This window comes from Chinchilla lanigera, unplaced genomic scaffold, assembly GCF_000276665.1.
Source record: "Chinchilla lanigera isolate Chin_1 unplaced genomic scaffold, ChiLan1.0 scaffold00114, whole genome shotgun sequence".
NCBI classification, from domain to species: Eukaryota; Metazoa; Chordata; class Mammalia; order Rodentia; family Chinchillidae; genus Chinchilla; species Chinchilla lanigera.
In genome coordinates this window covers 5155204-5161031 of record NW_004955515.1, presented here as the reverse complement: position 1 = coordinate 5161031, position 5828 = coordinate 5155204, and positions in this window count along the sequence as shown.

Sequence of the window (5828 nt, the reverse complement as noted above, 5' to 3'; positions counted from 1 at the left end):
CTTTGTTTCCCAAGATTGCTTTTCCAATTCTAGGCCTCTTCTGGTTCCAGATGAACTTTAGGAGTGTTTTCTCTAGATCTGTGAGGTATACTAATGGTATTTTAATTGGGATTGCATTGAATCTATATAACAATTTTGGGAGTATGGCCATTTTCACAATGTTGATTCTTCCTATCCATGAGCAAGGCATGTGCTTTATTTTTAACTACAATTTTGTTTGGAGTTAAACTATAGGTAGCAATGCTGGCAATGCAACATGTTTCTGTAACACTTGAATTTTCTTTCATAAAAGACACAATTCACCTTATAATTGGGAAAAAAAAGACAAAAGAAACCTCAATGCATCAGCCTCAGAACCCCCATCTCGGTGGAACTAGACAACTTTTTCTGAAGGTGGACTGAGATATTCTGATCAACTGACCCTTCCATGGCATAACAGCCTGCTGTCCCAAGGCAACCGCACTAACTCTGACGCTCCTCCCAGGATGATGAGTCCCACACAGGAATAAATCTGTGTCCTACATTAGTGGTCATTTTATGGGGCACTGCTGCCCAGAGCATCTGCTCCTCACCCACTGCCTCAGTCCACTTGTGCTGCGGTAACAATACCAGACTGGGTAATTCATAATAAATAGAAATGTTCTGGCTCACAGCTCTAGAGCCTGGGAAGCTCCCATATCAAGGTGCAGGGATCTCGCAAGGTCCTTCTTGATACATCAACACATGGCTGAAGGGCAGAAGAACAAGAGGGGCCATGATCACCCTTTCATAATGGCACAAAGCCCATTCAATGGTGCAGAGCCCTCATGACCCAATCACTTCTTACAGGTCCACCTCTTGATACTGTTCCAATAGCAACTAAGTTTCCACATGAGTTTTGGAGGGGACAAGCATTCTCACCATAAAATGTTTACTCACCTTTCTTTGTGTGTGTTTGAGTGTGCTCATGGGTGCACGTGGTGCTGTGGGTGGAACTCAGTGCCTCGCACAACTAAGCAAGCACTCCATCACTGAGCCACTCCTTCACCCTCTTTAGCTTTCCACTCCATGAACATCAAGGCGAAAAGGTAATGGTGCCACAGGAGATTGGAAAGACCCCAAACAAGGGCATTTCAGAGCATCATCATATTTGACATAGGCAAGACAAAAAGGACACTATTATCAGAGAAAACATCAATAGCTTTGTCTGCATTAATGATTAAAACCTCCAGATGCTAGAATAACTTTATCTCAGAAACAGGAAGTAGAATGATAGCTGCCAGAGATGGGGGAAGGGGCATGAGGAGTTAGTATTTCATGGATTCAGAGTTTCAGTTTTGCAAATGAGGAAAGATGAATGGTGCTAAAGTTAGCATGACATTATGAATGTACTTAACACAACTGAACTACAACACTTGAAAATAGTTAAAATAAAATTTATTTTATATTTTACCACAATAAAAATAAAGTCTGCATTACAAAAACCACATACCTATAAATGCATATTATTGACACTGATAGCAAGTTGATACTTAAATTATCAAAGATATAATATGCAATCATTTTTAACATGTAGAATGATCTCCAAGATATATTAAGTGAACAAAGGTAGTTGAGTATGGTGGCACAGGCCTGTAATTCCAGCACTCTGGAAAGCTGAGTCAGAAGAATCACAAGTTCAAGCCAAGCCTGGGCAATTTAGTGACTTAGCAAGATCCTGTCTCAAAATAATAAAATGGCTTGAGGATACAGCTAGGTTCAGTCCTGAATAGAACAAAAAATGGTAAAGTGTAAGATACTGCATATATTGCACAGGACTACCATTTGTATGAAACTTACACAAATATATAAGTGGCCAGATGTTTCTGTGTGCCTACGATGTCTAGAAGGGACACGAGAAGCTGATAGCAGTTTTACACACTAGTACTAGAATGAGAGGGTGGCCAACAAACAAACACAACTTGCTGCACGCTCTACAGCCTTTTACTATATCTTAATTTTGTACATACATATGCACCTACTTTATCTATTATAAATAAAAGAGGACTTCTGGTTTGCAGTCCAGCATTAGAAGGGGCAACTCTGCTAACAGCAAAATGCAAACCAACTCTTCTTAGATCCATCAGGGAAGTGAGGTCACAGTTCAAACTGTTGCTCCCAAAATTGGAGCAATGTAGTTGAGGATAGTGATATGCAATGTAACAACCACTATCGATTTGTATTAATTTAAGAAACCAAACAGAGTGATAAAATTACAGCATAAGGCATGTGTCAGTGACAAAAATAAAGCCATTTTAGTGGGGGAAAAAAGTATCAAAATATGTGAGGCAAAAACTGATAGAAATAAATGGAAAAATGGACTCATCTACTATGTAATTGGAGATTTCAAACACGGACAAAACAGGCAGAAAATCAGTAAGGACGTAGTTCTCTCAATAAGATGAATCAATTTGATAAAACATATCTATTGCTACTTGATCTAACAACAACAGAATACACATTCCTATCAAGTTTGTGTGGAACATTTACCGAGGTAGAGGACATCCTGACCATAAAACACACTTAAGCACTGGGTGATGGCACACGCCTGCAATCCCAGCACTCGGAAGGCTGAGGTAGGAGGATAGCTGTGAGGATAGTTGTGAGTTTGAGGCCAGCCTGGGCTACATAGTGAGTTCAAGGCCAGTCTAAACTACAGAGTGAAAGCATGTCTCAAAAAAATAAAAACAAAAATACAAAAATCCTTACAACTTATTAAATTTAAAAGAATAGAAATCACAGAGTGTCTGTTTTCAGGCCAAAATAGCATTAAACTAGAAATCACTAACAGAAAAATAGCTGAAAATTTTCAAACTATGTGAATATTAAACAACAAACTTCCATATAATACAGGGATCAAAGAAGAAATCTCAAGATAAATTTAAAAATATTTAGAAGTGGACCAGGGATATAGTTCAGCGGCACAGCGTGCTTGCCTGGCAAGCACAAGATCCTAAGTTAGAGTCCTAATACAGAGAAAAAAGAAAAAGAAAAAATGCATTTAGAACTAAATGAAAATTACAATACAACATAAAAATTTGTGACATGTAACAAAAGCAGTGTGTAGACACTTACAGCATTTAATCCATGTTAAGAAGAAATTTCTTCTTAACATGGATAATGTTAAAAATCAATAATGATAAATCAATAAATCAATAATGCAAATGTCCACTTTAGAAAATATAAAAAATAACAGTATATTAAATACAAAGTAAGCAGAAGAAAATAAATAATAAAAATTAAGGCAGAAATCAATGACGTTTGACATAGGAAATTAATAGAAAAAAAAATGAAACCAAAAGCTAGTTCTTTGTAAAGAACTTTGTAAAGAACTTCTTTGTAAAGATCAATGAAATCAGTAAGTCTCTAGCCAGGCTTACCAAGAAAAAAAGAGAAAAGACACAAGTTACTAATACCAAAAACAAAACAGGAACCATCTTGAGAGATCCCAGGGAAATTAAAAGTTAATAAAAGAATATTGTGAAAAACCGTATGCTTATAAACTTGATAACCTAGGTGAACTGGACCAATTCCTGAAAGATACAATATGCTACACAGAAAGAAACAGACAACCTGAATAGGCCCATATCTTTTTTTTTTGGTCTCGGAACAAGGTCTCACTATGCAGTTCAGGTTGGCCTTGGATTCACTGTGTAGCCCAGGCTAGTCTCAAACTCGCAACAATCCTCCTGCCTCAGCCTCCCGAGTACTGGGATTAGAGGCATGGGCCACCATGGCTGGCTTTTTTTTTTTTTTTGAAACAGGATCTTGCTCTGTAGTTCAGGCTGGCCTTGAACTCACTATGTAACCCAGGCTGTCCTTGGGCCATGGGAATTCTCCTGCCTTAGCTTCCTGAGTGCTGGGATCACAGGTGTGCATCACCACACCCGGCCAGGTCCATATATATTAAAGAAAATTAATCAATAATTAATTTTTTTGTTCAACATCACTTGTCATTGAGAGATGCAAATTAAAACAACTCTGTGATTCCATCTCACCCCAGAAAGAATGTCTATCATCAAGAAATCAACTAATAACAAATGCTGGCAGGGCTGTGGGGAAAAAGGAACTCTTCTCCACTCTTGGTGGAAGAGTAGACTGGTGCAACCACTGTGGAAATCAGTGTGGAGACTCCTCAAAAAAACTAGGGTTGGAGGTTCCATTTGACCCAGCCATTCCCCTTCTGGGTATCTTCCTAGAAGAATTAAAAGCATTATACCACAGTGATATATGCACATCTATGTTTATAGCAGCACAGTTTTTGTTGTTGTTGTTTTGGGTTTTGTTTGTTTGTTTGTTTTTGTTTTTCAGACAGGATCTCACTTTGCAGTTCAGGCTGGCCTTGAGCTCACTTTGTACAGCCCAGGCTGGTCCAGAACTCACAACGATCCTCCTGCCTCAGCCTCCCGAGTGCTAAGATCACAGGCATATGCACCACACCCAGCTGGCAGCACAGTTTGTAATAGCCATATGTTGGAAACAACCCAAGTGCCCATCAGCTGGTGAATGGATAAAACAGATGTGTTTTTCTTTCATACAGTAGAATACTACTCTGCCATAAAGAAGGATGCACTCAAGACATTTCTAGGAAAATGGATGTATCTAGAGTCTATACTTTTAAGTGAAATAAATCAGACAGTGTGTAAATACTGCATTCTTTCTCTGGTGTGATAAACAAAGCATAAATAAGGACCAAAATGTCTAATAGGTATTGTTAAACAGGAAGAAAATGTTCAAATGAGGAGGGGAACATGGGGGAGAGAAGGGGAAAAGGAAAGAAGGGAAAAGTAAAAAAAATGAGAAAAGAAAGAAAAAAAGGAAACAAAGCTTTTGTAAAGGGGAGGAGAGGAGGAGTTGAAGGGAGGGTAGGGTAATGGGGAAAAACAAGTTATATCATGTACATGTATGAATTCTCTATGATGAATGTGATCATTACATATATCTAAAATGTACCAATAGAATATGATTACAAATATTAATTTTTCAAAGTAAAAAGCAAGAAGGATCAGATGGGTTGCACCATTTGATCAAACACTTAAGGCATTATGCCAGGGGCTGGGGATATAGCTCAGTGGCACAGGTGCCTGCCTGGCAAGGGCAAGGTCCTGAGATCGATTCCTGGTACCAAAAGAAAAGAAATGAATGAAACTTTATTCCAGCTTTCTTTTTAGTGTAGTACATATTTGCAGAACATCATGATTACATTCCCCATGGGGAACTGGTACAGATACACAGCACATCTCAATCCTTTCTTGTCCCCTTCCCCCTCTAGCCCCCATTTTTTAAAAGAAAAATTTTAACAGCATCAGATTTATGTATTTATTTTTGAGAAGTTAATTGTCACAAACATAGTTTAACAGCCAGACCAACAGGCCAAAACCATATAAAACAAATAAAACAATTATAATAAATCAAGGTATACTTTTTCTTTTTGTCTTTTTTTCCTATTGTCTGTCATTCATTTTGCAACTTATTTAAATATTGGGTTTCTCAATACAAAAGAAACCATGCAATAGTTAAGCTTGTGGGGGCTGGGGATTTAGCTTAGCAGCACAGCGCCTGCCTGGCAAGCGTGAGGTTGTGAGTTTGATTCCTGGTACCAGAAAAAAAAACATCAAAAAAAATAGTTAAGCTTGTGTATCTGACTTACTACACTTAACATTATGGTCTCAATTGTCTGATAAATAACTCAAATTTACCCTTCATGTCAGAGTAGTACTCCATTGTGTATAAATACCACATTTTCTTTAGACTGCTTCCAAGATTTAGCTATTATGAATTGTGCTGCTATAAATATGAGTATGCATGTA